The sequence below is a fragment of the Xiphophorus hellerii genome, chromosome 20 (assembly GCF_003331165.1).
Source record: "Xiphophorus hellerii strain 12219 chromosome 20, Xiphophorus_hellerii-4.1, whole genome shotgun sequence".
Lineage (NCBI taxonomy): Eukaryota > Metazoa > Chordata > Actinopteri > Cyprinodontiformes > Poeciliidae > Xiphophorus > Xiphophorus hellerii.
In genome coordinates this window covers 6,605,171-6,631,569 of record NC_045691.1, presented here as the reverse complement: position 1 = coordinate 6,631,569, position 26,399 = coordinate 6,605,171, and the positions used below count along the sequence as shown (strand labels likewise).

Sequence of the window (26,399 nt, the reverse complement as noted above, 5' to 3'; positions counted from 1 at the left end):
TCTTCTGGGGCCCCCAGTGGTTCCCAAAGATTTTCTGGGCCCCCTTATGGATTACAATAAAATCCCCCCCAAAAAAGAAAAAAAAAAATCAACTGGGCAGTGGGCACACACATCGTTCAACCAGACATAAACCTATACACATATTTTGTTTTCAAACTCCACTGAAGTTTATTTCACAGTTCAGGTTGCAACAAAACACACTACAAACCATCTTTACAGTGAAACACTTTTGTGTAAGTGTTTTTTTTTTCATTCATCCATACCGCTTCCCGCGTCCCCCCTGCAATGGCACTGCTGCTCCTCCCTCCATCCCCCCAAAGGGGGCGAGCCCCACACTTTGGGAACCACTACTTTAGATCAGCATTTCACCAAAATAGCAACCATCAGCTAAGAATAATCACAAAACTTAAATCCTTTTTAGCATCTCACAATCAATAGATAGTATTTTATGATTTCTGTATGAGCTCATCACTCGTGACCTCTGCATTGGCTCCCTGTCTACTATAAAATTCACAACCCTGCAAGGACAAGCCGATACGGAAAATGAATGGATGGATGGCTTTTTGGCCTTTGTATACAGTTACACTCACTAAATTGTAACATTACTGAAAAGTTCATTAATTTCAGTAACTTAATTCATTAAGTGAAACACATTATAGATTCATTACACATTGCACACATAGTTAGATGTTTCCAAGCCTTTATTGCCATTAATTATGTTTTTACTCTTACAGCTAATGAAAACACATGATTACAATATTACATCAGACTAGTAGAAGAAAACCTTAGTGCAGAAATGTCAATGTAATTAAAATGTTGTTTATTGTCTGCTTAAAGATAGTTTTTTATAAATGTGCTTTTAATCTGCAAAACAAGCTCTTTGGAAAACATGTTGATTGAATAATTTTGCATTACTCTCCCTTTAAATATCTTTAACACTTTGTATCAGAGTGTTCAAATCAACAAACTTGACCTCCGTGTGACTAAATCATGTCTCAAGCACAAAAGAGTCTTTCAGTTGTTACTTCATGTTGGTCAGACCCTTTTTCTACCTACTTTCATCCTCAACCTTAAGTCTGTGTTAAAATTTTTGTTTTGTTAGTTTGGCTTTCCAAGCCTACACATATTTCTCACTAAATTATTGTGTTTGTTTCATGTGCCTGGTATACATGCTGCTTGTGGGTGTATGATTTCAACTTTAGTTCGAATTTTTCTTGTAGCTTATTTCTTTTTCAGTTTTTGTTCTTGTTTATTTGTTCTGGATATGATGCTCAACACTTTGACCAATGAGAACTGCATTTATAAGTGCTATGTAAATCCTTAGGGATGCACCAATACAACGTTTGGCCTGAAATCAATATCCAATATTAATATTACTGTTATGGCCAATAATCAATATTTACCGATATTATATATATTTCACTGCGGTTTTGGCACCTTTGGCAGAAAAACCCATCAGAAACAGATAAAAATAAATATTGGTTGTTCATATCAGCCCAGTTTTATTTATTAGACCGATATCGATATGTTAAAAAATTCCTAATATCAGCTGATACCAATGTTGGTGCCAATATATCATGCATCCCTATTAAATCAAGTATTTCTTAATTTTTCTGATAGCCTTTTTTCCCCCATTTTTCTGTGAACAAAACATTAAACTTCCCCCAAATCAGGATTCTGAAACAATGCTTAACAAAGTGGTTCAACATTGAAGAATGGAGCTGGAGCTCACTGGTCTTTTTTGTTTGTTTATTTGAAGTACTCCAGTATCTGTGTGAAATATAAGTTCTCTTGAGACAGGCGAGATTTTTATATTTTCCACAAAACTTCAAGTAAACCTTATAGCCATGATTACCTATGATTACCCTCTACATTTTTTTCTAGGTAATCACACATCATGTTTGGTACACAAACAGCAATATTTTCAGATATTCAAATATTTTGTCCCACTTAAAGGACTAAATATCCTAAGTTTTCTTAAGAACCGTGGTGGAATGCTTTGCAGGTAGTGGGCCATCAAATAACGTCATGCAAGCTTGAAACAGTCCTGTATAGAAGCCAATATTTAAGAAAAAAAAAGACAAGAACGTCTTTTGTTTTTGCTTTTGTCCACCAAACTACGACATACTGTAACTGCAATCAGGTAATAACATTAAGTAGTTTTTAGCCACGCTTGATCAAAAAGTAATTTATCTTTTTTTCTTCTGTTTTCCCCAGAATAATATTGGACACACAGAGGCATGCCGTCGGACATAATTTCACAAGCAGGCTGTAGAGTGTGGCATCCCACACGCACACTTACAAAACACAAACCTACTAGTGTCCAGATTGAGTTTTCGCACTCAGTGATGGGACTTGATACGTTCGTCATGGTTTACGCACAGCATCCCAACCGCTTTGAGACTCGACACTACTGCATAGGCTGCGGCAACACCTGTAACGTGCGCGACGAGCCACAACTGTCATAGTGGAAACAATAAAACTAGTCCTGTTTCATTAGGAGCTTAAAAATTGAATTCATTACAGTTTATCCTATGCAGCGTGTTAATTATGAGTTTGGATGCATTTTGCTTCAACGTGATCACGTGAGATGTCATGTAGCTACACTTTTGCAAATAGTTTACATGGTTTCAACTGATCTATAGACACTGGCAGATGCAAGCCCTCACAGTGAGGTCCAGCAGCGCTCATGGAGAAGAAACGAGGTGCTGAACTCAATGTCAAAATTAATATTTTTGCATGTCAGCTACTGATTAAAACGTCGGCAAAGTGCTGTTGATATGCTGCAGTTTGTCATTCAAACGTTTCTCCCATTCAGCGATGCTGTGTTTCCTCCCCTGATGAAGGCGGTAGGTTGGGGTTGCATTTAACATCAATCACATCCAGTGCACGGAGCGCACACAGTCTTCAGTCTATCAGTTGGAGAGTGCATGCTCTCGCCTGGGGTGTCGGATATGCGCTCCTCTCCTGTTTCATCCTGTTGAAAAAATCGGATGCCCTTTTCGCTGGAAAAGCGTTGGGGAGTAGCTCCACCGGACCTGCCTTTTCCCCCTCACTCGAACAAAGCCTGAAGTTGGGACTTGAGGAGTTTTCAGCACCACTTTTTCGTGGACAGCGCTCGCAATGAATTCCGGAGACCGACGCAGCCTCGAAATGCGTTTGGATTCCCGCTGGATACTATTGAGTTACAGTGTTTTTTCACTGAAAGCACAACCGTAGTTTTTCAGGAAACCTTCTATTCTCCTAATATTCCAGCAGAAAAATGAACGTTTTTTCCTTGGATATGGGTCACTCCATGTAGATTCCCCGTGGGCAGGAGAGCTGGGTAAGTACAGAGAAAATACAAACAAACAACAAACATTATTTATTGTAATCAAATGTTTAGAAAGCATCGTGACTTCCATCTACCTAACTGTCAAAGCAGATGTTTGATGTGCGCATTTCTGGTCGTTTGGGTTACATGACAATGTGCGAACCACCTAAAACATTTGAATGCGTCTTTAAGTGATTAACAGCTAACAGATTTAGATCAGTTGTGCAAAGTAAACCCGCGCATTGGATTTGAAAGCAGTGCAACGCCCTGAACTGTAAGTGTATTGATTTTTTCTCTTTTTTTTCTTTAGCGTGCTAAGGCGCAGCGTTATGCGTGGAGCTCTGTGCCTCGCTGCGCTGCAGAGGCGCCTGAAGTCTCACAAAATATGATAAAAGAATGACTCAACGTGGAAACTGCTGCAGCCGCGGGGTTTTCATATAATTATAGTTACAGTTCTGAACGACCTGATTAACCGTGGATGTATCTTCTCTTTGTGCATGAACCAATCCTGTTTGAATCTGAAAGGGCGCAAACAGCCGCTTCCTCAGCATCACCCCCAAGATCTGATCTCATCTCATCCCCCATCTCTCACCTCGGGTCCCCCCTGTCAGCCTCAAGAACAAGTTGAATCCAGGAGAGGGGTTGTGGGTGGTGGGGCACCCTATAGTGCTTCGGTGGTATTCTCTGAGAGTGCGCTGGAGGTGGTGAAGGGTTGCCAATCACCGGAGATGTGCAGATGTGTAACCTCTTATTAATACAAGCCGAACACAAGGCATTGCTGAAGCTGCAACCCAGAGCTAACTTTAATGGGCTTGTTCTGTTGACAGTGATGTATTTTATACCGAATTTGCACCCTCTATGCTTGTCTAAAGGCATGTAACCAAGGGCTAGAGTTCAGTTGTCAGGGTTCATAAAATGAGTAAATACCTGACACATAAAGAAACCCTGGTTTTAATACTAGTTTCCATTTTGAGGTGCTCCCAAGGGCCTTTTTGCTGTGCCACAGATTAGCTTTGTGCTGTAGCGCTCCCCCAGGTTCAATTCATGGTGGGGTGCTGCTATGATTACAGCCAAATATGCTATTGTATGCATTCCCTCAGAACTTACAGGCGAGGAGGGAAATGCTCTTCATATCAATGCATAATTATCTCAAAAGTGAGACTCAGCAGAAAAGGGCTTTTAATTTGGCCTCATCCAGGCTTTGAGGTCCCATGAGGTGGATTTTCTGTCTTGTGTTGGGTTTTTCTTGTTGGTGTGTTCTTGAGTGACTGATAGCCTACCTGGCTTTAGCAACAAAGCGTGCAACGAAATCTCCCCCAGAGAGAGATTGAGGGGAATATTTTGGGTGTAGATTGTGTAGTTGGCAGGGAGGCTTTTCAACCAGCCTTAGATTTACTTTGCCAAGCTTTGCTTTGCTTATCTTGTCCTCTGAGTTAGTTTAGCAAGTGCAGACTCAGCAAATAAGGCCTCTGCTTTGCCTGATGGGAAGTTATCTTTAATATGTCATGTGCTAGAATGTAAGAAGCTATGAAGAGATACTGTAGCACAGCCTCATTCTCTGTTTAATAATACAGGAGGACTCAAGCAGCACACTGTGGATTAGCAAGCCTGAAAAATGCAGACTTCTCTGCATTTCACTGGCAAAAAGGTCAAATAATGAACATGTTGCACTCATTTCACAGAAACTATGATGATCAAAGTGTGTGAAATCTCTTTAGGAGAAATAGGGATGTTTGATCCTGCTTTTCAGACAGACTCCCAAGCAGTCGAAGATTTTACTCTAGCTGCTTCACAGATCTTTCAGACAGGCTACAACAAACAAACATGTGCACTGCGTCCCAAAACAGACCTGTGGTCAAATTCCCCACGGATCTGCGTTGTTCCCCTTTTACGAAAGCTTGTGGGGCAAAATGTGTGCACAGACCGTGGAGCCCAGGTTCCAGCTTCATCCTCCTCCTGGCAGATGCCATCTGCTCACCGAGGGAGGTTTTCCAAGCGTTCCATACAGTAAAGACAGGCGACGTGGGGGACGTGGCTGATGTTTACGGTCTGATGAAGTCCTAAAGCCTTAGAAATGGTTACTCTTTTTTAGACTGGCAGATGCCAGTGATTTTGTTTCCCTAAACCTGTCTATCTGTTTTTATTATTTTGCATGGTTACAGTCTTTACAGGGACATGTACTGAAAACCTATTTATTTCTTATGATAATGAGTAGTTTGTATTCGGGGAAATGAACTCTATCTTGGGTTAATGGAATTTTTTTCTCCTCGTAACAAGATATCACATAAGCAGACAGTATTTTCTCTTGTTCTACTTTCCCTGTTGTATAAGGATCTAAATGTGAAAAAGCAACAGGTACAAAATAAACTATCATTTAGCAGCTTAACGTCAATTATGAATGCAGTGTTTGTTATTTGGCCTCCACTGATCAGACAGATCCTCCCACATAACCATAGTTTTAGTTCTTATTGTATTTATATTAAGTCATTTATTCCATATTAACGTCAAAATAATAAAAATTATTAACATTGATGAAAAAAAGATGCAAACGAGGTATGTTGTGTGTTTCCTGAGTCATCACAAACACAGATTCTTCCTGAAGCGGCATTGTGTGAAATGGAGTGTGAAATGAGTGCACTTAACATCCTTGCAGTGGATTATGCACATTATCTTACACAAGGGTTTGAAACCATTTTACCTTCTGCCATCCCTTAAAAATACACCTCTCCCAAAGTTCTTACAATGTTCCCTTATGTAGATTCAGTGTTTTTCTCAGTCAGTTCATTCTCAGACATCCACACCGAACTACCATGAAATAACCATTGAGGTTTACCTAAAAAACGCATTGGTGCATCATTATTGAATCCGCAATTGTTCATTGTTGTAAACACAGAAACCCACTCTCAAACTCTTTTTATTTCTCAATTGTTTTGTTTTCTCCTGCAAAGTGTAAGCTATTGAGGAAGTGCAATATCTACTTTAACAAACAAATGATGATCTTGCATCTCCTCTTTTATAGAACCTCAACACCATTGCAGATTCAAAGTATTTTCTACTTTTAAGGCCATAATAAAGGCCAAATAAACTGCCAATTACACAGGAATTGTAAATTAGCCAAGTAAGAGTACATAAAAACTGTAAGTATTATTTAAAATAATTAACAACCATGGCTTGCAGAAGTATTCATACCCTTTGAATTATTTCGCTGTGTGTCATGCTATAGCTACATTTTTTATGGCAAGGAAAACAAAATTTTCAGGTATTTTAGTAAATGAAAATCTGAAATGTGTGGTATTTCGTTGCCCTGAGTAAAATTTGGATATTGTTTTCTAACTCAACCCTGATTTAAACTTTTCCAAAACCCTTTCTCTTAAATATCTGTTGTATTCATCAGTCTTCATGATACTGTAGTGTTCACTGATGTTGTTTATCTCTAATAGATACAATATCTGCTGTTATACTGTGATGAAATTACACACAAGTGGACTATTTATTCATTAGGTGACTTCTGAATGCAATCGGTGGGTACGGGATTTCATTTATAGGTGAACTTTAAAATGGCTGAATGCAAAAGGACATTGCAATTTCGAGAGTTTTACTGAGTAAAAAAATCGATGACTAGTTTCTTTTCATTCCACTTCGCAATTATGCATTACGCTCTGCAGGTCTATCATATTAAATCCAATAATATTCATTCAAGTCTGTGGTTGTAACATGGTAAAATCTGAAATATTTCAAGGAGTATGACTCCTTTTTGGAAGGCACTGGTATTAACTTGTAATTTCTCATGCTGATTTTGTCCCTGTGACTAATAGCTGGTTATTATTTATACAGCTGGAGCTGCTGGAGGTTGAAGTATTGGCTTGAACTACTTGATATGCAGTTTTATTCACAGGGACACTTCTGTTTCTCATTTCCTCTGTTATTAGGAATTTCCTGAATAATTCTCTAACCATCACAGACAGAAAGAAAAAAAGTAGACCTGAGATACATTTCATTTTCATTTAACTTTTTGATTTTTAATCCCAATCAAATCCTGTGATGATTAGTTGAATATTTACTGAAATCAACAAATATGTGTGATTTAAGTAAAAAGTTGCTCTTTAATGCAGCTGTGTCAATGAAGAACGCATCGAAACAATTACATTTTGACTGTCAGTTTACAACAAAGGTCTTTTTCCAATCAAATAGTATCTATTCTTTTGATTTTTGAACAATCTTGAAGAGAAATTGCACACTTTTGCAAGTGAAGGTGCATTTTTTTTAACTATCAAGTACAATAAATTTAAAATATCTTTACAAATGTATCTTTCTTTTAGTGCCTTCTATTTTAGTGCCATACATAGCTAAATAAACTTTGTTACCTTCTACTACCTGTGATGAAACGAATGATTCAACTTTGAAATTCCTGCACTGCACCAACAGCCTGCAAAAAGCAAATAAAAAGTAAAGGCATATACTTGTTTTTTTTTTGCGTCAATATTTTATGAAAATCTGTCTGAGGATTTTTATTTATTTATTAAAATTTTTTGCCAAAAGAGGTACCACTCTTTGCACCAATGTTATTCACATATACAGGCAGCAGTAGCCCCCATCACAGAGTAGAAATGGATATCACTTTCAATTGTACTTTTTCCAGTGTAAGTGGCCTCAGCGGGCCACAATGGTGCAAGAAAAATACTGCATTTTGAGTAAAAAGGACAGCCAAGATCACTGCTACAACCGCATTTTCAAAAAATGGTGCAATAGGTAGCTGCATTCATTGCCCACAGGTCTAGATTTGCTGGAAATGAGTGGAACATGCTCACTTTTCCTCCTGTGAGGGAGCTACAAGGAAACATCATGCCGGAAACTCTACAAACTCTGCAGCAGGGGAAGATGAAACGGAGGGACAGTAAATGGAAACGTCTCCGTTTCTGGTGGTCTATCATACTGGACTGTATGAGGAAATATAAAGTTTAACATTTATGTCTGCTTATACACATGTGCCTAAAAAAGTAATAATTCTAAGTTTTTTTATTAGGTAATTCAGTTGTAAAAACTTATATTGCATAGATTTATAGATATAGACTGATATATTTCATATGTGTATTTCTGGTAATTTAGACGATTATGGTTTACAGCAAATCCACAATTTAATTTTCTTTGAATGCTACATAAGGAATGTAAAGGAGTATTTTTAATACAGAATTAAAAGATTACTAAAAGTACATCCATGTACTGTACAGTGGACTTAGTAGTTCTTTTTCTAGGCTTTTTTTTTTTTTTTGCACTAATTACTGCATCAGTGAATTATGGCAGGGAGCCAGACATTTCTGGTGGTCTGGCGAGAGGTGGGGTACGTAGGTAGTAAATCCATCTGAGGGACAACTGTTCGTGTGTATTCTGTTATTTATTTAATACTTCTGAACTATGCATGATGAAACAGTGGCAGCACAGCTCAAATACAAGATTTTTTTTAAAGAGACTGTTGATACCAGAAGGGTATATATTTTGCACTGTTTTCAGATTGAGTATTTTTTTCCCTCCGTTTTTCTTTTGTCATTCCAAATTTAAACCCTTTTAAAAAGCTTTATTCACTCTCTTAGATATAATATTTTGTAAAATAAATAAATAAATGGACTGCCTATTTTAGACATGGATTCCAAAAACAATGTGGCAGCTTAGTAGTTAACATGCAGAAAGGGTTCAAATGTCAGACTGGATGCCGGATTAATTGGTGACTCAAGATTGTTCTGTGGTGTGAATGTGAATGTGCATGGAAAAACAGAGATTTTGTTATTGTAGTGTGAGCACTTTGGTGTCATTCCGGGATCAAAACATGATGAAAAGCTAGATAATATGCAGTGTTGGTATTCACAGCAGTAATAGCATGCAAGAAATCTCAATTTTTCTTTTATTCTCACTTTGCCAGATTAATGAATCTTGCCTCAAGCATACCCTGCAAAAACTATAGGTATCTCACCACTGTGAAGGGATAATGACACACTTTGCTCTGTGAAATAATGGCTTTTATACATTCTGATGTTAAACTGTGCTTCAGTTTCCTCATGTAATTAATCCTTACAGGTCTTTTCCCCAGCCCATTTTCCATTGTGAGTGTGTCTTTGTTGGACAAAAAAAAAAAAAATTAAATCTCTCAAATATTTGAAACTACAGTTTCAGGAATTATTCTCCATGTGACATATTTTCACTATCTGAAACACATTAAAACATTACTGGAGGTTTTCATTTGATTGTTGTTTTAATTACAGGGTTCCAACATATAACAACGAACAAGACTGAAAAGCATCTATATGTTACTTTTCATTGTTAACCTTAGTCTTGCTTCATTCTCTTTGTTGAAGCCTCCAGACCACCCATTTTCTCTGCTTTTTTTCTATTTCCATGTTTAAACAAATAAATCTCATGACATAAACACATGGAGTCATCCACAGAACTAAAGGTTGTATATTAATGAGCAACAAACAAATTTAGTCTTTTCTTTACACAAAATTATGGCTGCAACAAACAAAGCGGCTGCAGACTTTTGTGCTAAGCCTATTTCAGTCTTCTTCCTTTTCTACCAAAAGAATGACATTCACAATGATGCCAGAGATGAGAGGCTTGGCTGAGAATGAGAGATGTGTCACTGGTGATATTACCTTTAGCTGTTGCATCCTATTTTCCCAAACTATCACCTGTAATTTCTTTTCCTGCTATTCCTGCACGGTTTTGTAATGTTTGCTGATTTCAGTGTTTCCCCTGTGATGCATTTGCATAATGAAATAATAGAAAAGAAGCCAACACATACTCCTTGTTCAAGAACCATATGTGTAACCATAGACAGAAAGACGGATGGATGGGTGGTGCTTTCCACCTCTGAATGTGGGTGAGAACTGTGTAATTTGAAGTGCACTCTGCATGTTCTGTTCGAGCTCATTTTGAATCAAAAGCTCCTCTGAAATAATCATCTTTAAATGCACCCTATCATTTTTCCTCAGTTCTTTGTAATAATAGTGATACATACTGTTCCCACTTATTTATCATATCTCTTTTGTTACAACTAGAGTTCCAGTTTGCTCCGCTAGTAACTTAACATCAGGTCGAAAGGGAGTATTTCACTGTTTTGTTGCTTGGTTGTTTCTCTATTTTCACCCAACAGTGAGAGTAAATGTCGATATTCTTGTAGCTGAGGAGACCTTAACCCACTGAAGGTCAAAAAACACCAGATTTTCTGCTGATAGTAATTTATCTAGGATATGTGCTATATGTTTTTATTTATTTATTTACATGTGTTTGGGGGGAGAGCAGTAAATTAAGGGCACAGCTTTAGAAAAAAAAACAACCCCAAAACAACATATACTTATTGACATAAAACATAAAAAAAATGATCTGGGAACATTTTTCAAAAGACCAGTAGATATATGCAGTGCTTACAAATGAACTGTGCTTTTCAAATATAACAAATAGGTTTATAGCTTAATATATGAAGTAAAACTTTTTCTTTCTGTTCTTGAATTATATTTCTTGTCATTGGCATTTTAATTTAGTATAAGGTAACAGCACTCATTAGAAAGTCCTCCATCATATACATTGTTTCCTGTGAAGTTGGGAGAAAAAAATGCTATAAATGTGATTTATTCCTGGCAGATGGAGTGTACAGTGGTGTAAAAAAGTGTTTGCAACCTTCCTGATTTTTTGCATGTTTGTCAAACTTACGTGTTTCAAATTTAAATATTAGTCAAAGACAACACAAGTACCAGTAATCATAAAATAAAGTTTTCAAAGAAGGGACTTAAAATCACAAATCTACATGGTTTTGCTGCGTGAAAAAGCGATTATCCCCAAAACCGTATGTATAGTTTAGACACCCTAAGCAGCAACAATTGCTATCAAACGTTTGCAATAACAAGAAATAAAAGCTTGAGGTATTTTGTAAGTGTAATGAATCTGTATAATATCTGGGATCACTTTCTAAAATGAGGGGCAACAAATTTTGAACTTTTTTATGATATTAAAATGTTTTAGATGCACCTTTATGAAATTGCAAGGACTGACTGAAGTAATGCTGAATTAAAAGTCGCCTTCAGCTTTTAAATTTGTATTACATTCACATTCTGACCTCAGAACTTCCAATTTTCAAGCTAAAGAAAAACCTTCAACACTTTCTGAGCTCTGAATACAGACTGGACATGTTTGAAGGCTTTTTCACCAACTCTTCATTTTTAATTTTGATGACATAAAATATTTTGACAAGTACAGTGCAACCTGTACTTGTCAACAAAAGCTTTAGTGTTTGAATGCATATAAAGGCAGTGTTACTCAATTATATTGCTAATAGTTAGCCCATTCACTGAGTGCAAATATTTATAAATATGCCTTCATCTTTGAATTGGAAATGGAAGTTTGAGTGGAAAGTGCTAAAAGAAAAAAAATGCAGCAAAATACTTAAAAAAGTTTAGTATTGTAAGTATAATGTTTATTTGTAAACACTTGCCATTATTGACAGATGAGTTTTGTGAACTGATCTGTTGTGATCATATTTTTCTGAAATGTCATTGAGACATACAGTTCAGAAAAATGTTAACTGTACTGCTAAGGTTGCAACCAGAGTTGTGTGTTTCAGCAATGTCATTAAAACATCCAATATTTTAATGACATTTCTCTTCACCCCTCCAGCACACTTCATCCCAAGGATGGAAATGACTCAGCCTAAGATCATTAAAGCTATATGCTCCAACATAGCATGAAAAATGTCAGTTTTCACTCTGTATTATAATTGGCTATTATAATACAGTAACTATTTCACAAAAATCCCATGATATGTGGTTAAAATGCTGCTTTTATTCTAGTTATTGTTTTCATGAGTAATCTACTTCTCAAGTGGCAGTGTCCCTCGAGGATTTGTGATGAAGGCACCTTCTGCGCACAGCGATGTCAGGGAGGCTCGTGCAGTAAAATATGTGCACCAATTTGTTTTTTTTGGTATAATGGAAAAATATCTTTGTTATTCTTCCACTTTTGAGCTTAACTTGAGACTGGCCATTAAGCAACCTGCTTATTGAGTGGATTTCAGTTCAGATGGTTAATTGCAATTAGCGATAAAGCTGTGCTGATGCACGGCTTTTAGCATCATTTTCCAAAAACCCATGAAAAAAAAACACAGGTCTGATGGAGGTAGATGTGGATTTTAGGTTGTTTTCTGGACTCCTGCTGTAGAAATCGAGATCACTTCGCAGCCATCACTTTTCAACATGGGTGTTGATAAAGTAGCTGCAATTATTGACTCAGACATGTGCATTGCAAATGGAACCCTGGGCTTTTACATGGGGACAGCACAGGTTCTCATACACTCTGCTGGCTGGAAGGAAGGCGTTTGACTCAAAAAAATGCCTTGGCTCAGAAATAGATTGCTGGGGTTGCTCTGATGAGATTAGTGTGTTGCAAGTTTGGGAGAATTGACAGCACGTAGACGGGGCTCTATGGCGGTTATAAGGCTGATATACCCTAAAATTAGCATCTCTGGGCACTAAGGCGAAGCCTGAATCCTCTGATGGCCTGTGGTGATTCATTTAACTTTGCAACGGCTGATTAAACTGTCTCTGCCACCCTTTTAACAGAGCATGACGGGATGACACTTTGACATATGGAACCTGCTTCATTTTGAATTTGCACTTCGCCGTTTAGAGCTATCAGTGGCACCTGTGTATGAAAGTAAAACTTGTAATCACCGGCGCAGATGTGCAAGCAGCCCCACAAAGGCAAACTGGCGGGATTCAATTTAAGGGATGATCTTACTCAGCTGGAACTTGTAAACTGCAATTCTGTTTTGTGATTGTGTCTGTAAATGAATTTGAACATGTCACCCGCACATGCATTCTACTTCAAGCGTTCTTTCAGCTTCCATAGTGTGAAAACAAACAACCTTGGAGAAAAGTGAAGGAACAAACGTGTTAAAATAATGTACAGCAGTTGTATTTTTGTCATCTTACCAAATAGGTAGCTTTATCAGACTTATCTCTAGGTACACGAGAATGTTTTCTGAACCGTGGTCTTTCAATCTTCAGCACGTGGCTAACATTAACAAGGCGTTCCAAAAATTAAAATGAAAGCACCACATCTCCAACTAACTGTGGCATTTGTACACTCTAAAGACAGAATATTATTTATTGAGTTGTGTGAATCTCTGTCTTGACCCATCCACTTACTCTTTGCATGTAGAGCTAAAAAACCATATGTAGATGCTACAGAGAGGCACGCATGCACAGTTACAGGTCAGTACAAGAAAAATCATTCATGCTCAGACTGAAAACAATTATTACAACATGCTACATGTTGAACTCATTTCATGTGATGACAAACATGCAAATCACAAATGCACGCACTGCTAAAGGGGGTAGATGCATGGAGAGAGAACCCATGGGCTAGATGAGAGCTCTTCTGAGATCCCTTTAGTCTAGCGTGGGTGTTTTGTCTTCCCTGCGAGGGATCCTCGTTGTTTTGCGGAGGCAGGTTCAGTTTTGAGATTAATGAAAAGCTCCATCTTAGTCATGAAAAGAGCATTTTCACAATCTATTTAACATTGTGCATACCAAGGGCTCACATTAGGCGCTGTTGACTTATGCTTGCCTACAGCAGTGTTTTCTGATGCATTCATCGCCACTGCTGAGATCTTCTGTGGGTAAGCCGCCCCCCTCCAGACGTGCCCATTGAGTCTTTTTGCATTCCTCATGTTCACTGTCGGGAAACTCATTCGTCAGAGCAGAGATGAAATATGGCACACAACTGGAAGTCAGAAGGACTCATTGAATATAGTGAGCATAATAAAGCTTCCTGAGGACTGAGTAAATTATTGTCCAAAGAAACAGAGGCTTCACTAGCTCACAGCATGGTTTCAGCATGTTTAGCCAAACTCTTTAAGGTCAAACCCAGAATTGAGAGCAGTGTGAGAGCACTGAGAGTGGTAGCAGGTCAAAAGTTTATAATGCAGGATGTTTCAGTGTCAGCGCTTACACCAAGCTGACAGAAACTGAAATGATGTAATAGGCTGCAGTTGACAAGTCAAAGAAGAAAATACCAAAAGAGCTGGATGCTATTTCAGTTGTTGCCTCTGGTGAATTATTCAGAGAAAATGGTTGTAATTACACTGAATCTAAAGTAAGGGCAATTAGATTGTGGTGTGTCTAAATCACAGCATGGATCACAGGATGTGTTGAATTTAGAAGCATTCCAGGAATTGGTACACATTTTCACTGCTTCTGTCCTCCCGGCCTCCTGCCTTGCCGAAGCTTTGTCAGCATTCCTCCCGACCCCCATGGACGTCGGGCTGGTCATCTCTGAGCTCTTTAGAAGGATTCTTAGGGCCCCTTCGAGCCACAGCCTCTGCCTCTCTGCCACCAACACCCTCTGCCCAGCTTGCCCATGCAGCCCTCTAACCACTTGCAACTTCTCGGGATGTCAGTTGGCATTACAGTAACCCCCCCTTATGCCTGTGATCAGGGCTCAACCAGGCAGAGGAACTGGGGCAAAGCAAAAGGCACTCACTCATGAAGCCAAGCAGAAGCCAGGCATCTCTTCCACAATGACCTTTTGTGGATTTTTAAGAATTGTGATGTAATGTAGTAGGCGATGAGTGACGGTGAAAGGAACCCTCAGATTTATCTGTTGGTGTAAACACAGAGTGGCTTCCACAGCAAAACGGGGGACAGCTCAGGACTCCAGTTCACGTTTTTAGTTGGAAGACAACTGGCGGGTACATTCAGAGGCCGTACTCTCTGGTCCTGTCCAGGTTGGTTTGTCTGTCAGGCTAAAATGGCAGAACTGCAAACTCTACTTGACAGCACAAGCTCCCCGTAGGGAGACTAAGTGGCGTCAACCTGTGGTAGTCACACACTGTTGCTGACAAGGTGATGATGAACACCTTTCATTAAAAGGCAAGACCTGTAGGCTTCTTAATGCCAGCAGAGAAAGGACAAGGAAGCTGGGAAGAGAAAGTTATGAGGTCCAATATCTGTATGTTTTCCCCCACCAGGAACTCTTTGCATGTCATCATCCTACATGTTTAAAAAATTCAAAGGACATACAATCATAAGGAGGGAAAAAGCTTTCATCTTGGATTTGAGTACTCCAGTGAAAATGACTGAATGTCACAAGCTGCCAACAGAGATACAGATGCTGAAATAAAAATATGGTATGTAGATTTATTTTGCTTAAGGGAATAAAGGACCAAAAAGGAAGTGGCAGGTACCTGTTTATGGTTCACTGTGTAGAAATTGTGACTTGAGAAGCTATAAAACTGCCAAAGCAATACTTTCTGATTTGAGATTGCTTTGAAGGGATTGAGCTAGATAAAACTTTGCAGACAACAGTTTTGCATTAAGAATTGTTTTGCAGTTGATTAGACCATATTTTCTTTTTTAATTTCAGTGAATCTTCTTTTGGATGAATTCAGTTTGAACAAGCAGGGTTGATCAATGTGTTTTTCTACCTTAATGAGGGCCTCTGGTGTGAAGACAGGTATAACAGGTACAATTTTAAATTGTGTCTTCTTGGGCTTCCAAATGTAAGGTGAAGCCCCCATTACATTCTGAATGAATATTTCATGCTGTAGCTCAGATAGTGATGGTTTTTATTATTACAATGTCACGCTATGAATATTTTTTGGCAGATGTTTCAGATTCTGTTAGAGGGTTCAGGAGTCACACTGTGTGCCATGAAAGTGCATCACAGCCTGAATTCAAACAAAGGCTCATCACAGACAAAAGAAGAATGTTGAACCAGCTATAAAAGTTCCATTGTCAATCCAAAATATGCTAAGGAAACAATATTGATTGTGGAAACAGTTAAAAAAAACAACAACAAAGAGCTACTCATGCAACTGCAAGTCAAAGCAAAGCAACAACCATTATAAGCAAAGCGGAGCTTGCTGTGTGGTCAGGAAGATTAAAATGTCCATTTCCATTGATTGTTTAAAAAGGGAAGATATGAAGCTTATGTTCCATTAAGGTGGGATGTAAATTATGGCATTAGGAGCAATAAACCAGCTTGGCTCTTTCAGTAAACATCACTACCTGAAGAATCTCTGCCGGTAGAAGGCACAAATTACTATAGGCATAACAAGCAGGTTTTAACCCTCTTATGTTAAAATAGCTCAGAACCATCTCCATAACAACAAGATTCACCAAGAAAGGAAGTTCTACGATTAACCTTTAGTTTTCTTTTTTAGTCACAGAGCCTTTTCATACCCTCAAATTTTATTTCAGTATTTCAGGCCATCAGGCTGTAGAATTTGTTTTGCTACCTCTGGATCGCTGCAGGCTCGTGTAAATGCAGGATGATGATGACGCTGCATGTTATTCCCAGTTTAACACTAGAGAACTGCTTCTGCTCTCACCGCCTCAGTGACCACACCTTCTAAATCCTGCCTGGTATTTCACAGGCAACAAAGGTGCACCGTAAATAAAAAGGCAAGTGGAGGAAACAACTTGTTTCTAAAATAAATTGCAGATTTTTTCCATGTATATGCTTACATATTGTGCCCAATGGTGTGGTGGTACAGCAAGTGCCTCACATGTGGAGGCTATGAGTTGTCAGTGTAGGCATCCAGGGTTCAATTTCTGACATTGAAACCTTTGCTGCATGTCTTCCCCTCTTCTCTCTCTGCCCACTTCCAGTTGTAAATACTGCAAAAAGAGGCCACTAATGCCACAAAGGCTTTTAAAAATATATATGAATAATAGAAAATCTAGTCTTTCACTCATGAGTCGTGATTGAATGAAGCTATTTATTATCAAACAACTGTGTTTGCTCTTTTTGAGTAGAAGCAGTCATAGACGTTAAACACAGTATTAAGCACCAGACTGTGTAAACATTTGATCACGGTTATTTGGATAGTTTCTGTTGTCATTATGATTCAAAAGACTCACCCAACCAATAAGCATGAGTGAAAGAAATGTTTTCCCTCTTATTATTTTTATTCTCAGATAAAAGTAATTAAGTAAAGTGTATTTATAAAGTACCTTTCACAGAAACAAAGTCTCAAAGCTTTGTGCAACATAAATCACACTGATATTATTAATAATGTAAAAACAAGTATGAAAAAGCCCATAGAATAAACAAGCTCAAACATTTTAGAAATTAAAATATATTCAACAACTGCAGGTGAATTTTATTTATAGCTTATTAGATTTGCTAAATTGATGATAGGAGTGTACCACTAAGACTAGAAGCCTTTTATTATTATTATTGTTACTAGTAGTAGTATGAGGATTAATTGTACAGAACACACGTCATGTTAAAGTTATGAAGAGGTTAATTTTGCTTTTATTTATTCATCACAGATAAATTGTGTTTTAACAAAGGTATATACATTTTGTGCAACCACATGTTGTTTAAGTTAATGACATCTTTAATGATGCCTTTTTGTGACTCAGTTTTGTCACAACTGATTCAAAGATATTGGTCTTGCTGATTTGTACTTAGTAAGATAATGTGTATCTGAAAAAAAAAAAAAAGATGTTTCAGCTCCTAGTTGCATTTCCAAAAGATGTTTTGTTGGCTCATGATTAATTTGTGCAGACTAATGCTTTTTCCATACAGACGTAATTAGCACACAGAGTTTTCGACATGCAATTTTTTAAAATAAAACATACATAATTAAAATATACTGTGATGGACTGTAGACCTGTCTGGGGTGTACTCCACCTCAGAGATAGCCCCTAGCAAGGACAGATGGGTATAGACAATGAATGGATGGGTAGAATGTTTTTATCATTTGCTTTCAGAATCCAACTTCTTAATTAAATTAAAATAATGTTTAATCTACATCAACCAGGGATATTAATCATTTTGAGCTTAACTGTATGTGTCTGTTGTTCTCATCAGATCAATACATTTCTGACTCACAAAAAAGCCGTAGCTCTTTTGAAGTCATTGGCATGCAGCCTGCTTCCAGTCCAGACAAAAGTTAATGATCGTATGCCTTTGTTCAGGTGTTGCAGTCATTAAAATGTATTTGTAAAGAAGTAAAAGCTTCATCTTTTGTTGAAAATCGTTTACTGCTTTTGAATATCTGTTTTCAAAGCTGTTATTCAGGATACAGAGTACTAATTTTCAAGCTCTTTGCTGACATACTTTTACAAATTAGCAGCAAATCTTTACAATCTCTCACTGAGCTAATATATCTTTCAGATTTTTACTGATTTAATAACACCTGTTCATGAATTTGCACGCTCTCCCTCATTTATGCATTTTGAATGCATTCAGATCTTTGTTTATTGTTCTGAGCAGGAACAGCTTAGTTTTAGTTAAATATTAACTCTCATCACAGTGGCAGTAGAGCTGTAGGAACTTTGAAAAATCAAACAAATTTCCAGTTTAATTATTGGTAACAAGATATAGCAATTCTCCAAGCAGATTTATGTACATATATATGACTGTGAAATGAGCAGAAAGCATCACCTTGGTTTTATGGTTTATTCATTGTTAATTTATTTTATATGCTCCCAGTTTAGTGGGCAATAGAGAAGTCCACATCCTTCTGTGGGAAGATGCTGTAAACATCAAATTAATGCTCACAAACCCATTAAGACTCTATTGCATAAAACAAAAATATTGCTACAAATGAGAAAAATGTGAAAATTGAAAGAAAAAAAATTTATGATCTTTCACCTGATTTAGTTTTGCCCAAGAAAACACATTAGATATATTATTTGGTGCCATGAGCTATGTCTCTTTAGAAATATTTTTTCTTGCAGAAAATGACTTGTTGTATTTGCATCAAGAAGACAGAGAAAAAAAATCTCATTAGCAATTGAGCTTAATGTGCTACAAAATTGTCAGTGACATCCCTCTCTTCTGCCCCCGAAGACTTGTTGCAGTGCTCAAGGCAGCCTGTGAAGGAATGGCAGTGTAAACTGATGTTAGGATTGTGACATGAATGCAGACAGGGAGGAACCATTCTCTTCTGGAAGACATCTTTCTTATTTAACAATGTCTCCTCCTTTTTAAATTCAGATTATCCTGCTTGAGATTGCATTGTTGTGTTGTCTTTCTCAGCGTCACATAGCAATTACACTTGTAAAGACCTCAGATAGTCTGTGCAGTTAAGACAGGTGCACATTATTGCCGCTTGTTATGTGTCAGGAAGTTCTGATATGTAGATTTACTTGTTTGAGATGCAGCAAATGTAAAGTGTCTTGCAAAAGGATTCAAGCCATTTTAACTGTTTAATATTGTTACATGTTACAACCACAAACTTGAACTTGGTTGGGAAGCTATGACGCAAACCAACACCTGATGTACAACGGATGCTTCAAGGAATACAACAAAAAGTTTAAAAATGTTACATATAGAATTTCTGAAAAGTGTGGCAAGCATTTGTATTCAATTGTGTGTGCAATTCTTTGCACATCTGTAGAAACTTCATTTGCAAACAATAGTGTTGAAATGAAGATTGCCAGTTAAAATTGTGGAGTCCTAGTTACTTTAAATACATTAAACAGTATTTAATAGATTTTCAGGAACGACACAACCCCTCAAAACAATCTTTTGTTAAGCTAATTGGTAAAAGATGGCCCACACTTTAAGTTTGCTTCTAAAACTTTATAGTGCAAGCATGTTCAGTTTTGTACTGCAACCTGCAATATTTACAAACTTTTGTACTAAGCTTGAATCAAAGCCTGATCTAAGTGAAATGATCATAATTCAATGAAATAATTAAGAGATGATCTGTCAAGGATTGATATAAATGTATAATGTTAAAGGAAAAGTAGAGATACTGCTATTAGTTCTGGTTTTGTGGTATGGAGAGGCAGGTAAAATGAGTGAAGAAAAGAGCTGTCCAGCCCACACACTGACCGCACATTTCACGACGAACGGCCTCCACCACCTGCAGCTTTGGAAGAAGTCTTCACACTGCCAACATCTGCTGTAGATCTCAAAGGAGCTGTGGGCTGCAGACTGCTCCTTTTTACTGTGGAGGTTTGGCTTTGATCTGCTTTGGAGTTTGACAGATAGAAGGAGCTCTGCCTGTGCAAGCCTCAAAAATGAAAATCCACACTGCATAATTTCAAGAAAATGGCTCAAAAGCTGCATTTTGAGGTAAAGGAGCAGGTGTTTGTGCTCCTGAGAAGCAGCAAAATGTAATTAACCATGTATTAAAAATGACTCCTTACATGCATCATGATGACTTGCAGGTGCTGGATATATCAAGGTTCTGCAGGGGGTCGATCTGTGAACTATACCACAGAGATTTTCACCATATTTAGAACCAGTTCAACGGTGAACACAACGTAGAAAAAAAACTACTGCTTCTGCTTAAAGAGAACTTAAAGAGAACAACACCTCTGAGTTATTGAATAGGGGAACAGAAATCTATTGTACAAGTCATTGCAATGCAAACTGTGTTTAACATGACAAGAAAAATACACTGCAATGCTCAAATGATATAAAACCACTTAAAGTTGAAAGGATGCATATAAACAACACACAAAAGTAATAAATTGAATATACATATCAATAGGGCTATTACAATATGACTGTAATTTCTGACAAAGTAGTGCTTTACCACCAGGCAAGAAAAGTTTGTATCCAAACTGTAACTCAGGGTAAAAACTGCCCTTAATCCCGCCTTTGGTGCTCCATTGGTTAGAGTGACAGTCAGTCACTCTAATTTTCCCTTCCCTTCCCTGCATTCAGCCAATCACTGCATTTGGAGTGGTTAATCAGGCCTGCTCCAGCTTTCCCAGTCAGGTGTGAGAGGGAGAGCTGGAGACAACGGAGCTACAGGTTTGTGCTTCCAAACAATTACCGGTAGTTAATCTCTTTGTTTATTATGCACTTTTAAAACTCATAATATAAAAAATCATGTAGATCTGAATTCCCAGTGAGCTTGGAGCCATGAAGTTGTCATGCACTGAACTATATATGGAATTGGTGAGTAGTGAACACAATGTTGTTTTGTTTGTTTAGCATGTTGGTAGTGGTAGCCAATGCTAATTGTTTATCAGTTGTCACATGATCTAACTTTTTAAATTCAATATATGTGTTTAAGATAATGAGATAAATGCCAATATCTTTATTTTGTCTGAAAGACTGGATTGTGGATATAATTGCATTTATTTCTGTCTATAATAACTGAAACAAGTCTAGTTAACTAGCAGGCTGGTCATTTATTGGTCTTGTTTATTTCAATACAGGCCAGGTGATCCTTTTTAGGGTTAAAGCACAGGTGTCAAACTCCAGTCCTCAAGGGCCGGTGCCCTGCAACTTTTAGATGTGCCTCTGCAGCATCACACCTGAATAGAATAATTAGGTCATTAAGTGCTCTGGAAAACTGAGCTACACAAGGAGGAGGTAATCAAGCCATTTCATCCCAATGTTTTGTACCTGTGGCACATCTAAAAACTGCAGGACAGCGGCCCTTGAGGACTGGAGTTTGACACCCCTGGGTTAAAGGATGGCGAGCTTCTGACAACTGGCTGGGGCCAGGAGAACCTGAAATTTACTCCATACTGATCTGGTAGGAGGCTGATCTGTAACATTTCCCCCTCCATCTCATCATACAGACACAATCCATTATTCTTTTCTTCTCTGGTGGAAACAAATTGCGCTTGGACATTTTCATCTCAAACAACTGGACAATCAAACCATGGACTTTTTAAATATGTGTAAGTCAGACATTGTGCTGACCGGTGGGGAAATTTAGAACTTTGTGCACATTTATATGGAAGATCTACTGCAGTACTGTGTGTATGTATATATATAGTATTATTTTTTGGGGGGTTCTATGTATGTTTGTGTCTTGTAGTGATCATTTTAATTTTCCCTTCTATAATACATGGTAGTTGAAAGCAGTTATTCTTTTGTATTGTTTTTGATTACTGACAACAGCTCCAGTAGATGAACTTAGTCTTCTGATATTATGTGCCATCTAGTCCCTTAGTACATTAAGTAGTGCTACAAAACCAAGGAAAAAAAAAAAAATAAAAATGGTCCCACAACGAGTAGCTATTCTACGTATATTTGAACTACATTGTTGTAACAAAATGCTCATAATGGTATGTGTAAGTTAAAGCTAATAAACCCTGTTTTACATCTTATAAATGGCTGAAGTTTCCAAAGAATACTGGTAAGACATAAAGACTTTAGAAGATGAAGTAGAGAAAAGTGAAGAGTATTGCTCTAAAAATAAAAAGTTATCTGAGAAATGCTGCTGTTCAGTGTGACAAAAAGTTAGAATTAAAAACTACTCAGGGCAATTCTTCGATTCAACATTGATTGAAGAAAATAACACTTGATGATCCAAATGCATTCTCCATCTTTCTTTTCCCTGTTTTAGAACTGACTGGTACAAGGTATAATCTGGCAGGTTGTTACTCCAGCGAAGGTTTTATTGCTTAAATTGCCCCATTTGGTTGTTTGGGTGGATTTGTAGTGCCCATGTCAGCTGAAGTTAACAACGCCCAGAAAGCCCAGGGATGGAGCTCATTAAGTTGGATGTGCCAGAAGTCCTATCTTGTATTTATTGGCTGATCTTTGATGGTGTTTTGTCCTTATTGTGCTTGTTATCTACAGTACACTGAATGTGTGGATTAGTTTATTTGCTTGGATAAAGACTTACCTTGATAAACTGAACAATACAAAGATTTCATATATGCATTTATTTACTGTATTATGTATTTTAATGTTAATATTTATTTTCATGTTGTTCCTCTTATTTGCTAGCTGCTGATTAGGTCTACAGCTATAATATAATTTTACAGTAAATTGGCTGTTTTCTAGATTTATTTTTGTTAATGGCGCCATTCGGACAGGCATGTTTCTGCTGTCTGAGCAGATTATTTCAGGACTCTGCTTGGCTGAGAAATTATATCAATTTCATGCTGTTGTTATTTGGTTTTTGCATGTGATTAAAATATGAGACTCTGCTCTTGGTTTACAATATATTTAATTGAACCAAAAATAATTTATCAAGTTAACGAGTGGACACTGGTAATCAGAAATTTCATTCCAGTGCAGCAACAGAAAAAAATAAAAATAATACAGCATTAACTTGGGGGATTTTTTTTTTTTCTCCGCAGCCAAGTGAGGTAATCTGCAGCCAATGCTGATTATCTCAAAATGCCAACTAGTCAGCTGACTGATTAATTGTTCTGTCTCCATTTACACAAAGTCAGAAAATCTATTCCCAAGGGTCAAGTTGACATTTTCTCTCTTTTTTCCCCCCTTTGTCCCAACGTTTCCCCAAAAAATAATTAGATAAATGTCACAGAGTAGAGGCTAAAAGTTTACCTGCATTATTAATCACTTCTCACACTGGATTTGATTTCACAAATTATTTTAATCATTCAAGCTGTAAATCTAGCTATGAAATGCCTGTCTACTGTGAAGAGTAGTGGAAATGTGTATTATAGGTTTGCTGACTCACAATATTGAAGTGTAAGAAATTAGAAAGATGTTTGTGGTGAGAAAAATAGATTCTTCTAAATTCTTCAAAGTGGAAACATACAAAAGCTATTTTTTATTGTTTGTGTGGATTTTATATCGAGAGATGATTAAAAATAATAACATAGAGGACCTCTTCACACATGCCATGCATCAGCACGACGGCAGAGCAGTGTGTTTTTCCACATTTCTCTTGCATTCACCTGACTCTATTTCCATTGATTTTTAAATGTACACTAAAGAAGAAAAGGAGATAATTACAGAGAACAAAAACAGGTAAACGCCATAAGTATTGCAAGCATTTTCTTGAATAGAATCCAAGGAAGCATGAAAATGTAGGACATTTTCTTCCAAAAACTAAGGAAAACATATATCTACTTTTAAAATTACATTTGGATTAGTGTGTCTGGGGGTCTCACTTGGGCCACTTGCATTTTTTTTCTGATATGAAGAAATCTTCTTTAAGCACATTGGAGAAGCCGATGTTCTCAGAAAGTAGAACTTTTGTCCAGTTGTCATTTTATTGTCTTAAACTGACTTGAAATTTTGGAAATGTTTCCAACAGGGAAACCCAGGGTGTTCCCAGAAAAACAGTCAGACCAATAATTTCTGGGTTTGTTCTCAGGCCACCTCTCATTGGGAAAAGTCCAGAAAATCCCCAAGGGGAGTCTGTAAGAAGGCAATATAATCCGGTGGTCAAACTACCATAGCTGATTCATTTCAAAGCAGGTCACCAGGAGCTCTGCTCTGAGCCCCTTTTTATGATGGAGCTCTCCATACAAAAACTTTAATTTCATCTCCTTGGATTTGGGATTTTGTTCATTTGGTCATGATCCATATCTTCGGATCATGACATTGAGAGTCTGAGGTTCCCTTTCGATTTAGCTCTTTCTTCACTATAAAGGAGCGATGCCCGCATTACTGCAGATAAAACCTCTTGGTATTTACCAAAGTCTTTGTTTGGTTCATTGTTGCAATGGAAGTAGCTTTCCTCTTTAAGTCTAATTTTTTTCCCCCATCATTTGCCAGTTTCTTGGAAGAGGTATGATTTAACATTAAACACACTTTACGTCATACAGCCCCAACTGCAGCTGTCACACAAGCTTTTGATGTTTGTATCGCTACTAATCACATTGTTTTCATTTTCCTGGACCATCCAACAAGCACGAACTGCAGCTTTGAACACATTGTTCTCTCTGATGTCCCCTGGTTTTCCATGTGATGTGGCTTCAAGGGAATGCTGTTGGAAATAGGTCTGCGAAGGGTGCAGGTTTGATAAAACATAATTCCTTAATCCTGACAGACAGGCAGGACCAGCTCAACAGATACAGTAAATCAATCAATGTGTCTGAGAAGTAGCAGCTCTTTGTATCGATTGTGCTCCCCCCTTTCCTCCTCTCCTGTCACCCAATAACACTTGCAAAGACATGCTAGACAGTGTTGGCCTGTGATATAGACTGTCTACTCTGTCAGCCCCTGTAAATTCTATACTTCAGCAGCTGGTATTCTGAAATACAAGGTTAAAAAAAGACTGTATTTGACCTGCAAGACGAAGTACGTTAGGCATCATTACCAAGCGACGCTTGGAGTCAACATGAAGCTTGAGATGGTTCACCTCCTTCTTGCCATCTTTTCACTGGGCCATTAAGCAGGCTCACATGTTTAGCAAGAGCTGTCTTCAGTGCCAGCGGCTTAGGAGACCTAGATATGTTTTAACCTGTGGATTCAACATTTAAACTTGCCCTCCGAGTCATATTCAATCCAGGGCCCCAAGGTGTGCATGTCATGATGGGGAGGAATAGAAAGCTTTACAGGAAAGGAAAGTGGTGATGGTGATGAATACCAAGCAGAGAGGTGCTTTTTTTTTTCCCTCTTAAAATTTAATCTTACAGGAGAGACTCTGTGAATAAAATATAACTTGGTAATCAGGGGTGAAATGGGACTTGTGGGAGTGTCTATTTCACATTGTTATTGCAAGATGATGGTCATTGAATCACCCGGTCAGTGAACGGGAAGTCAACAGTTTTTAATATGCTCTTCTGACTCCCTGATGGTTTTCCCTCATATCATCTACATCCTTTCTAAGCAGCATGAGCCTCCTGCCTCCTCTCCTCCAGGGCAGGAGAATCAGAGCTGGTTCTCGCATTTCAGTCCATTTATCTCCTGCTAGATCCAGCTCAGTGATCTTAGCCCTCCATTAGCTTGCTCCGAAAAGCATCCTGTGCAAGTAAACAGAAATTTTAGGGATGGCTCATTTCTTCTCCCCTTTCCCTGTCATCAACCTTGTCTTCCAAATCACTTATACTATCTTCAAAACAACACATTACATCCACTGTGCCACAAAAGCACAGCTCTGGCTTTATGTTATTGAACCCCTGCATGCAAGTCTTAAAATTTCTGTACCCAGCATAGACAGGAAAAAGCTCTGTAGTGCAGATGTCATAAAGCTGAGATTTCATGAGATAAATTACACCCTTGGTTCCTCGGGGGGTTTTTGGTGAAGTGAAATCAAACATCCACAGCCAGCAGTTGGAGAATATGTCTTAGACAGAATTACCACATACTATCTGAGGGCAGCAAATAAATAACAACTGTCGACGGCTGGTTTTTGTGATTTCTTGTAATTAATACGCTTGAGGTTTTAAACGTTCTGACTTTC

The 26,399-nt window shown here is 37.8% G+C and overlaps 1 protein-coding gene and 1 long non-coding RNA gene across 2 annotated transcripts in view; one reads left to right on the top strand and one right to left on the bottom strand.

The window, feature by feature from the left end:
* Positions 1–683: 683 nt before the first annotated feature.
* LOC116710871 (uncharacterized) lies at positions 684–4,610 on the bottom strand. The gene is made up of 2 exons (XR_004337138.1): positions 3,906–4,610; positions 684–3,321 (listed from the first exon to the last, which is right to left on the bottom strand). It is a non-coding gene; the product is annotated as an uncharacterized LOC116710871 (long non-coding RNA).
* Positions 3,218–26,399, top strand: part of LOC116710870 (metabotropic glutamate receptor 4-like) — a 178,869-nt gene continuing 155,687 nt past the window's right edge. The window contains 1 exon segment of the mRNA XM_032550153.1: positions 3,218–3,325. The gene's annotated coding sequence lies outside the window, so the exon portion shown is untranslated.